Source organism: Opisthocomus hoazin, chromosome Z (assembly GCF_030867145.1).
Source record: "Opisthocomus hoazin isolate bOpiHoa1 chromosome Z, bOpiHoa1.hap1, whole genome shotgun sequence".
In the NCBI taxonomy this organism is placed as follows: domain Eukaryota; kingdom Metazoa; phylum Chordata; class Aves; order Opisthocomiformes; family Opisthocomidae; genus Opisthocomus; species Opisthocomus hoazin.
The window spans coordinates 1,196,504-1,208,122 of NC_134454.1; positions in this window are offsets into that span (position 1 = coordinate 1,196,504).

Sequence of the window (11,619 nt, forward strand, 5' to 3'; positions counted from 1 at the left end):
TCGCTAATGAGAGCGGAACGCCTGGGTCCCTGCAGGCAAAGCCGCCCTGCAGAAGTTCTTGCCGGGTGGGGAAGCCCCCCAGTCCCGCTACGGACATTTTCTCCCCAGACAGCAGCAGCACATTGCTTCTTTTCTCCTGCTCCCAGAAAAAAGGAAAAAAAAGCGCTTTTTCCTCCTGCGCGGGTTCCCTAAAGCTGGGGGGGAAGGGGCGCGGGACGCTCCTTCCAGAGCGGGGGGGAAAGCCTCTCTGCTTTGGGGCGGTTTGGGTTGGTTTGCAGGAGGCCATCCAGGTCGGACACCTGTGCCCGGTGATGGAGCAGCCCCCCCCGGCACCCCCTGCCCCTCGCCGCAGCCGAACCGCCAGCTTTGAGGAAACCCAAACCAGAAAAAAGGAAAAAAAAAGAAAGAAAAACAAGGACTTTTCCGCCCCACCGGCCCATTAATACCGGTTTTTCATCCCGAGAGAAGAGTGGTTTCTGCCCGGTTTTCGAGCTGCCCTGAGCGGGTCGGTGCCCGGCCCCCGCACGCCCCCCTCCCCTTCCGAAGGAATATACGATAAATACATAATAATAGTAAGAGTATATTACACTATAATTATTATCATAAATATTGTTAGTGATCACCATATTTATCAACCCGCGGAGCGGACCCTGGGGGTGGGGGGGCTCCGGGCCTGGGGTGGCCGTTAATGGAGGGGGGGGCGAGGGGGAGGGGGGGGATGCGGCAGCGCGCGGGGCGCTGCTGCCCCCTGGCGGCGCCGCGCGGAGCTGCCCCCCCGCCCCCCCCTCCCCAGCCCCTCCCCAGCGGCGGGTTCGGGGCCGCCCCCCTTTGCCCATAACTTGGGGAAATCACAGGGAAACGCGGAGGGGCGGCCGGGGTGGGGCGGGTCGCGCTGGAGCATCCGGGGTCCGGAGCGAAAAATGGGGGGGAAAAAAGCGGAAATTCGGCAACGGCGAGGGGTGGGGTGCGACGGGCAAGGAAAGGGGGCAGAAATTTTGGGGGTAAAGCGGCGAAATGACGGCCGGGAGAGGGGTGGCACCAGGCGCGGAGAAGATGTGAAAAGAGTGTGAAATGGATGTGAAAAATCACCCTCAGCGGGGAAAAAACACAGTTGTGAGGTTTTTTTTCACTCTTTCCTTTTTTCTTTCCCTTTTTTTGTTACATTTTAACTTTTCTTTTTAAGTTTTGTATTTTTTAATCCTTCCTTTCCCCCCCCTTTTTTGTTACATTTTACCTTTTATTTTTTAATTTTATATTTTTTAATCCTTCCTTTTTTCTCTCCCCCCTTTTTGTAACATTTTACCTTTTCTTTTTAAATTTTTTTAATACTTCCTTTGTTCTTCCCCCCCTTTTTTGTTACATTTTACCTTTTTTTAAAGTTTATATTTTTTTTTTAACCCTTTTTGTTTTCATTTTTTTTGGCTTTTATCCTCTACTGGGCACAAGACGTGAATCCATCAGCTGGCGCAGGTGCTCCCTGGTCCCCCACCCCACGCCACGCGCTCCCCACAGGCATTCCCTGCTCTCCACAGGGATGCAGCAGCAGCACACAATTTATCAAAAACTTTGCGGGGGGGGGGGGGAAAAAAAATGGATTTGAGGAACCGGGTGGAGCTGTCAACAACCCTGTAGTGATATTTAAAACCGGTGGGACCTGGGAGGAAAGTAAGTAGTCTCCCTGAACAGGGCAGCTCTGCAAAAGTGATTAATAAAACCCAAAATGTGCAATTTACTCCAGGCTTTATTGTAACAATAATTTTCAAGCCCCCACTCCACGTATTTTTCTCCCATTACCGGTAGGGCTGAAGGAGGTTTGGGAAAACAGTACCTGGGGCAGCTCACGATGAAAAAATTTCTACTCAGTTTCCCCCAGACCCAACCCTGCCCACAGAAAGAGGTGAGAGTTTGCAGATTCAGGTCTCGGCAGGCGAGAGCTGTCGCGGTGTTGCCTGCGCCCGCTGTCCTTCGGGAAGCTCGGCTTGGGGAGCGAGTTCTGTCCCTTTGTCACCAGTCACACACTCCCATTTTCACCAGAAAGCATGAGGATAAACGAACCCTTGAAGGGAAATCCGTGTTTATCAGTGGAGATCAGCTGTACTTCGCGCACTGGGCCCCTCTCAGCGACAGTTTTGCTGATACTGAGATTAAAACACCAAGTCTGGGGCAGAAAACAGCTATTTCAGACGCCAGGTGACCCTTCCAAAGCTGTTTTCTTTGCAGCTGCGATGAAGAACTGGGGTCTTGGTTCTGCTGCCAGGGCAGGCCGCTGCTTCTCACTTGGCCCTGCTCCTGTTTTTCTTGTGAATAGTCATCCCAAAGGCTGGGAAAAAATAGTTTTTCTTCCTAAAATAGAGGGGTTTTGTTGTTTTGTCTGAGTTTTCAGACAAACCTATAAACGTGAAAACCATTTTATCTGGTATTCAGTAAACTTACATTTGAAAGCAAAGTACAACGAAAGCATAGCTCTAAATACTTGAAAACCAAATCAACTTTCGTTTGTTGCAGTCAAGATTACTCTCTCAGCTAAAACTTTTCTTGCTTCATGGGTATGGGTACGATAGCCTTCCTCCGTGAGCTCATGTTTAACAGCTGTTAAATACGGTGGTTCGATGTTCAGCTCCCTCTCCTGGGCTGTATAGAAGTTCCCATCACGTAACTTTACCAAACAGAAACCAGACAATTAATAACACAGAATTCAGAGTCCGTTCTCTGTTACATGCTTTGGAGGAGTGAGATCAAAATGGGTGGAAGTAATACTTAGTATTTATTTCCTGCTGTGTCCAGAGCAGTAGAGATAAACATTGGATGCTTGATGCTAAAAGGCTACATTAAATCTTGGAGCTACTGTCCCTCCTCTCCATTCCCAGATACAGTTTTGAGGATCCCCATGCTTTCCTTATATTCAGAAGAAAATTAAAACTGCTAGGCTGCAATATTGACATTCACTTTCTGCGCCTGAGCCACCGCAAGATCTAACAACGCCACTACTGTTGTTTTTGTTATGTGTGAAATTACAAATCAAAAAAATTAACATGTTACAGGGGTACAAATATGAAATATAAAAGTTTATGATTATCTTTCTTTCCACGAAGTTCATTCAACTTTCATATTTTGGATTATTTACCTTTCTGAAATGCTGAGCGGTACTGAGATGATGTATTTTTTATTCTAGGATTAAAATGTGTAACTGGAATGTATTCAGCTTTGCTGCCCCATACAGATAACATGCTACGACTCTTTTGTACGGTGTAATGGCGTACTGAGAGCTTCCCTTTATGACCCAGAGGTGATGTTGTAAGAGATCCTTACTTCTCTTAATGCCGTAAGCCAAGCTGACTTGGGGCACAAGCAATTTCAAGAATTCCACTAAATTTCCCAAAAGCAAGAGAGGATCTTCAGCCCCTGAAGTACGACCCGTGACACTCACTAGAGACAAGAACCACAGACCAGACCATAGCCAGAGTGGTTTCAAAGTTAATACGTGCACTTTGCAAACATTTACGAGACTTAAAAATTCATTAAGCGCACATTTCAGAATTTAGGTCATGCATTTTGTGATTTTACAAAGCGGCTGAAAGCAGTGGTTTATCTCTGAGGTTGATGCCCAACAGGAGACCAAGAGTCTGTCAGACAGACTCACTCACAACACCTTCTTTCAGCCGGGAAGAGGTGAAAACTTCCGTTGACGGAATTGACTTCAGTGGAAGAAGGAAGCATTTTAAACAAAATTGGAACTACGTTGTCTTTTCCAATTCCTGATAAACTTGCTACAGTTCTCAGTTACAAATATTTGCCAGGCCAGAAATCAGCATTAGTCACTCTCCGGAATATCAGCTGAGTATTCCTGTAAGTACTACTTTTTTTGGCTGCGCCAGGTACAATAATATCTATCAAATTTCCAGAAAAGATTAACTGAAACTAGTACCTGTCCTTAGAAAATACAGCTTTCTTCTTTTAGAAACATTTTTAGCAACAAACTGATAACCTTTTCCCTTTCGTGAAAGTAACTGCTTGCCTCCCTCACTGCCCTCAGAACCATCTCAGCCTTTAAAACTGGAGGAAAACATTGCAATTAAGCAAGCAGCAGCAACTAAAACATAAAACTCTACTTGCAGTTCATTCTCACAAACGGGAAAGAGCCACATAGTCAAATCTTTATGCTACTGCTAGCAATTTTTTCCCAAGGAGACATCGATGCACTGTGGTGACAGGCAGCGCTACTGGAAGACAGTGCTGAGTTAAACAGGTTGATTTGTGGCTTATTAAGTAAAAGTAAAAATGGAAAAACCCCATCCTAATTACAGGTACGTCTTTTCTTACGATCATAGGCGTTTCCTGCTACAGACTCTGTCCTCGTAGGCTGACCTCGATGTTTTAAGATGAGTCTAGCATGCAGAACAGGGCTATTCAGGCATCCCTGAAGAACCCTTAATTTCTGCATTGAATGGTTTTGTTCTTGGCAAGGCGGTCTTGCTTCACCAACGAAATTCAGTGTCACCACAGGACACAACGGCGTGTGGTTTGGAGGGACCTAACAGCAGGTTCTGATCGCCAGACCCGGTTGGTCCTTCGCAACCGCAGGGGCTTCCAGCAGTGACGGCAACTGTGAGGAGGTCTGGTGGAGCAGCAAACTGAGCCGGTGGCGGATGTTTGTTCCCTTCAGCAACCAAAAATAAGCAATCCAGCCGAGCACATATCGCACACTTCCCATAGAACCATAGAATCATAGACATTTACTGGCTGGTTCATGACAAGCAACCCCTAGCCGTGTGAGATCCTGGTTTGTTTGCAAACCCTCTACACCAAGCTGTCAAAATAAGGACGTGGCACCTGTCAGCCCCTGTTTCCTCCCAACCTCCTTTTACGTTTTCCATTCTTCTCAGACGGTGCTGATGGCTGATTTCAGATGAAGACGAACTGTTCACACTCCCTGTAAAACCTTCCTTCTCTCAGCGTGTTGCGCTTGCGACCAGGGCAGCTTTTCCCCACTTCCCACCATACTGTGGCCATGCAACACAAAACAGCCACCTCCCCCCCACCCCCCCTGGCTAGTTTCTCCAGGCATTGATTCCCACCTTTGCTACCGCTAGGTTATTAGAACACGTTCGTTTAGCATTCAGCATGGGATTTGTTTCCCGTTGCCCACAGCTTGTCTGGAAAGCAGAGGTGACACAGACTTTGTGTCCCTAATAAATCGCAGGCATCCATCGTTTTTTCACCCTGCTGCCCTCTCACATGAAGTATCTGCTCACAGACTCCCTCCTTGCCTTCGCCTGTCCTAGCTAATTAAGTCCACATTTGTCTTGTCCACCCTGCTGAACCTACCTTCGGTCACTGATGGGTTTGCCCATAAGAATTGTGACACCTCCGTTACACACTCCCTGATCTGCCTCTGTCTTAGCTATCACATCCTGCCTTCTTCCTAAACCCCATCTCTCTGGTCGCTACACCTCCTGGCTGCTTCTCGCTCGGAGGGCCTTTACCTAACACTTCTTCCCAGCCACATCCAACCTGATGAGCTCTTAGCGCTAAGGCACTAAGACCATCTTCAGCAGCATAAAGCACATGATATCCATAATTCACACTGCCACTAAATTTTGGTTTTTTCCCAGCAAAATAAATGGAAAAAACATTGCTCTCTATTAGCTGCACACACAAGAAAAAATCCATTTTTCTTCAGCAACATGTCAGCAGCACAACAAAACTCACCAAATTTTGTGGATTCCAGTAACAGAAACAGCACAGAGTCACATTTTGCTTTCTTGCTCTCTTTCATATTTAGGTAACAAGTTTAGTTCACTGTACGAAATGAAGATGGTGAGATCTTGGCTTTTGATCATGAGATCAAAGATGGATAAAGAAGATAAACCCCACTTCATATCATATCACTGTGCGTAACCTTGCTTTTTTGTAAAATCGAAGCATGGGAAGCTGTAATCAATGGCCTTGCTGGACTTGCCAATGCCAGACGAAAGACATGCTTGGTCTCAAGCTTCAAGATCCGAAGAGTTAGGGCTACGAGGATGATGAGGGGACTGGAGCATCTCTCCTGTGAGGCAAGGCTGAGGGAGCTGGGCTTGTTCAGCCTGGAGAAGAGAAGGCTGAGAGGGGACCTTTGAAATGCCTCTAAATATCTGCAGGGTGGGTGTCAGGAGGACGGGGCCAGACTCTTTCCAGTGGTGCCCAGTGACAGGACAAGGGGCAACGGGCACAAACTGAAGCAGAGGAAGCTCCAGCTGAACATGAGGAAGAACTTCTTCCCTCTGAGGGTGACGGAGCCCTGGCCCAGGCTGCCCAGGGAGGCTGTGGAGTCTCCTTCTCTGGAGATATTCCAGCCCCGCCTGGACGCGGTGCTGTGCAGCCTGCTCTGGGTGACCCTGCTTGGGCAGGGGGTTGGGCTGGGTGACCCACAGAGGTCCCTTCCAAACCTCAACATTCTGTGATTCTGTGATTCTGTGAGTTAACAACTGAAGCAATTAACTTGTGCTTATCTTATTAGACAGAATTAAGGGGGGTAGCCCATCACTGTAAACCCAGTGATCTGTGGGGCGCCGCGGAGTCTGCGCAGCCAGAGATTGCTTCAGAGATTGCTTTGGACAAAGCACAGATGGCCCCCGAATGCACATACCGAGATGCCCGCTCCGAAGGCGTCACACTGCTGAGTCCCGCTTCTGACGACACGACATTCCATGCCAAGAGCCAATCGATACACAATAATTGACTTAGTCCCACCTCGCAAAGAGATTTTCAAATGTGTAAAAATTGGTCCTTGAAAACTCTCTTTGGGAGGAGGAGCCAAGTGAGAACTTTATCTGATGGATGGGTCGACGGGTCTGAATCTCTCCTCTCCCCCCAAGAGGGGACTCCTTTTTGGTAAGAGTGGTGCCTCTGACTTTGTCAGACGTACCCCGGGGAACACATGGTTAACTAAAGCGCCAAACTATTACCATGAGCTCAGCTTTTGTAGACGGTCCATTTATCAGTGGCAATCCCCAATCTGTGATACCTGTCGCTTGAATAAATTACCCAAAGCTTCAACTTTGCGAAACTGTTTCAGTGAAAGTCCTTGGAGGGGCTCTGACAGGCAAACATTGAATCTGGTAAGTGGCTACGTACTGGACGTAAACCATTGACCAAGTCTGGGACTAGGAGTAGATCCAGCCGCACCTAGACTCCTCTCTGAGAGAGTTTAGAAAGCAAGGGGGTCTGCTCTGAACCTCGTTACTCAACGGAAGGGCTCTCCTTTTGCTGCTTATCAGACTCCCTTACCCCTTTTAAAGCGACAGAAGCATACAAACTGTTACGATTGCCACTCTCCAGTAAGGCCGCTGCGGGGTCTCTGTAGTGATTTGCCGTTCTGAAGAACACGCCAAATTCAGCATGGCTTTTGGGCACTAAGAGCTAACTGCTGTGTCTTGAAGTCCACTGACGCCGCCGTTTTCTCAAGGAAAATGTGCTTGCAGAAGGTAAGCTGGGCTGACACACCCGTGCATTTTTTGGCATGAGGGAAAATCCATGGCTTTCCTGATCCATCCTCGAGTTGATGGAAAACAGAGTCAGTGTCATGACTGCCACCTTCCAAGTGTCAGGCAACGCAGAGAGCCATCTGCTTGTCCTGTCACCACAGGCTCTCTTAACATGATTTTCCAATTCTTTGCTTTTTCAGCGATTTACTGATGAATGTTGCAGTTTCACCACTTAGGAACCGTAAAAGTCATAGGTGCAAAGTCCCTCAGCTGGTTTGCTAAACAACAAATGCAGACCATAACTTTCAGGAGACAGTCCAAACACAGTTAGTGTTAGTGGATACTGTCTCTAAAGCTTTCTTTAGAAAAGCTTTCAGTCTTCACAGTCATTTCTTCGAAATCCAAGCTTTTGTGACTGGCAAAATCAGCTCTGGAGATTTATACTTCAGCCATACATCATCTATTATCCACGTTTGTTTTATCATCAGTTTCTGTAGACTGACAACAATCTGTTTTGATGGTACTCTTGTGCCAGTGCTCTTGGGGTGAAAAAAGAAAAGTAATTTGATCTTTGTTTTCCACCATACGTTGCTTGTTCTCCAGCCTTGCACAGAATCTGAACTGTTGACACACTTCATTAGTTATTTGTTGAACAACATAGGCAATTTTGAATAGTTTTGCCTGTGTGCTGTACTTTTGGGACTGCATTTATTGTCTACCATGTCAACAAAGACACACCAAAAAATCTCACTCATGATACATTTTGAAATGAGTAATTTTCTAGGACCACATCACGCTCTCTGTGACCAGAAATTGATGCTTTGCTGTGAAAGCTATTTGATTTTATGCACATGCTTCCAGGTCTTCTCAGCCTCAGAACAAGGATGACACTGACTGCAACTAGGAGAAGAATGGCTGTTGCGTAACTCAGTGCTCTTCCTGTGATGATTTTTCTGTTTTTTAAAGTATATCGGGTGTGCAACGGAAGCTACTCAGCACTGTTCTTCAGCTAGATCTTGAGTTGTCATAAATGACAAATAATTTTCATTTCTCAAAAGTTGTACGTTAAGGACAGTAACAACCCTTTTTGTACTAAACAACGTACCAAGAACAGTTCTGAATCATTCGTGATAAAGGTACCATCATTCTATATAGTCCTAAATTTTTTTGGAATGTCAGGTTACTCAGAACAAATTAAATAATGAATTTAACATCAATCTGAGACAGCATAATGAAGAAACTGATCTATGATTAATCAAGAAGAAACTGAAGGATGGCAGTGCAAACAGTGCCGATTCACAGTTTTATGGAAAATGGTTTTAATCAAAGAAACTTGACTTCAGTTTTCAGGAGATAATTGGGTTGACTGATAAGAGTAACCGCATAGTTCTGCACAGTGTTGTTAGATTTAGCAGCGCATGGCAGTCTGACTAAATGATATCAGCCTGTCAATGAAGCACAGGTTATTATGAATTAGTAACTGGTCAACCAGTAGACCTCAAAAAATTGGCATCAATGGAAAAACTGTCGGAGAAGTGTCTTCCTGACAGGATGCCTATCGATCAGTTGATAACTCTGTTCTTTCCAATGTTTTATTAACTATCTGAAACTACATAAAAAATCACAGCTGGCAATATTTGCAGCTGTTATAAGCTTTGGATAAAAGAGAAATAATGTAAGTTATAAGGGAGTCATACAGCGTATTCTAGGTTTGTAGGTGATTTGGATCAGGCAAAGCCTTTTCCAGTATGTGAAAGCCAACTGCAAAGCCACGCATCATGGGACAATTGCAGCCACCTGCAGAGCGGTGGTTCTGCTGAAAAGTAATGACCTTGCAGGGGTTCAGAATCTACAGGCAACTCTACAGCAATCCTCATCCTGAGACTGCTGAAAAAAGACTGATCTGTTCTCAGATGGTGAGAAGGAGTTAGTGTGTACAGAAAGATCATTTTGCATTTCTGTACGAGTCAGGAACGGTGTGTCATGTTCCCATGTTCTCAGGTCCACCTTTTAAAGCCGAAGATGAAAAATTGGAAAGCATGTCTAGAAACTATTTGAGTGCTGGGGAAAACAAAAGCCTAAGTCAGGCACAGAAATTTATATCTGCCTGTTCAAAAAAAAGAGACTTGCTTACATGACAGAAGCAGCTTTTCAAGGAGAAATGCAGTGAAGCTGTCTTCCTTGGAGGACGGGAAAAAAGCCGATGGAAAGCTGTATTTGTCAAGAGCAGGCAGGCATCTTTAATAGACGGAGGACACCACCAGTAGAAAGGAAGAGCTCTCTAAGCCTTGGTATCCTGCCTCGAAGACGTATTTTAGCATGTTAGTAAGCTCAGTGAAGGGTGTCGTGTGAAAATCTCCGGCCCACAAGACACAAACGGTCAGCTGAGATGATCTCAGGTTCGGTCTGGTTTTCAAACCTAAAGTGATGGCTTAAGCCACCTAATTTTTAACACTTATTTTAGTAGGCTGTTCCCTGTAGGTACTCAGTAGTCACTGGAGGGAGACAGAGTCTTCCATGAGAGCACTGAGGGACTGTTTTCAGCCTTTTTTTCATTTTTCTCACAGCTGTGCAGGGTGTTCGGAAAAACAATTTCCCGTAGCTGGTGGTAAGGCGGGGTGGCTTGGTGCTGGGGGATGTACCTCGCCCCTCCGTCTCACGCTCATCAGCGCTGGAGGCCGCTGGAAAGCAGTAATTACCTCGTAAGGGAGGGGAATGGGACACCCCATAAGTGCCACCCCAAGTGTCCCGGGAAGCAGAGCGGTCTCCAAGAGGAGCAGGGGTTGTCTCAGGTGCGGTGTTCGTGCAGAAGCAAATGAAAACAGCGTAATTGAAGGGCTAAGCTCTGCTCCAGAACAGGGGCAGGTGTCAACACGAAGAGCATGCCTGGTTGTTCGGATGCCAGGTCCACGGCATAAATTTCTGGGACAGGAGTGTCAGACAGCCGGCCTGTGAGGCTCAGTCTCATCTGTCTCTGTTGTTTGGGAGGGAGAGATGGCATTCTGCTGCAGGCAACGGGAGCCAAAGCGGGGGACAAAACCTGGCAGCACAGCAAGCACCCAGCTTTTCCTCAGGCAAAAACTAGACGTAAAATTGCGTTCCTGTAAAAGCAAAAAAAATTCCAGCTGCCAAACCACACGCTCCTCTATACAGCAAGGAAAACCAGAACATGTGTACACTCATGGAGGAAAATTCCTGTGTTTTCAGTGCCAGCAGCCGACGAAGAGGCATGCCTCTCCCCCTCTGAGCACCCTTCAATTTGTGCAACTGTGAGATGAAGACCTCCAGGAACCCTCATTCTTCTTCACCGAACCTGAGCAACCTGGTCTGGTGGAAGATGTCCCTGCTCATGCAAGGGGGGTTGGAATCAGATGATCTTTAAGGTCCCTTCCAACCCAAACCATTCTGTGATTCTGTGATTCTATGAACCAATCGCACTTAAAACATGATGTCCCAACCACAGCCCATGGTTTGGGGCTGAGCCCGCACAGTGCCTTGGGCAGGCTGATGACCAGTCCCATGCCAATGGCACAACCTCGTGGAAGTACAGTCCATGGCTACACCACAGCTGGTCAGCCGAGCAGCAAACAAGCCACCCGGTAACACCAGCTCCCCTCCTGCTCTACCCAAGACCCACAGCTCAGGTCCAGGTTCAACAGTGGCCCAGGCAATGGAAAGGTTAAACAAAGGTGGCAGTGGAAAAAAATCTCCCCTTTGGACTTCCACTAGACCATCTTCTTCAAGACCTCTCTTCAATATACGCTGCTTCGTTCTAAAATTGGATATGTCTGAAGAGCGGAGTCTTGTCATCTTCTTTTAGACCTCCTTCAGTCTCTTTTCTTCATCTTTATTGACATCTTCCAGGTGACTCAGACTTTCCAGCTTGGATTTATTTTTTCACTGTCACTTTTGTCCACTTTTCTTCTCATACAGAAACTTGTCAAATCCCGCTGCCTCTCCCTTCACATCAGAGGGCAGCAGAAGAATGCCACCGCAGTGCCTGTAATTCAAACTAGTGCTGTGCTGCGACCCAGCTTCACCCTGGGGAAATGCACACAGCCATCTGCTCTCAGGCTTTGCTTACAGACGTGGTGATTCAGGTTGTTAGCTGATTGTTTTATTTCATGACATAAAATAATACAAGCAGGTGAAC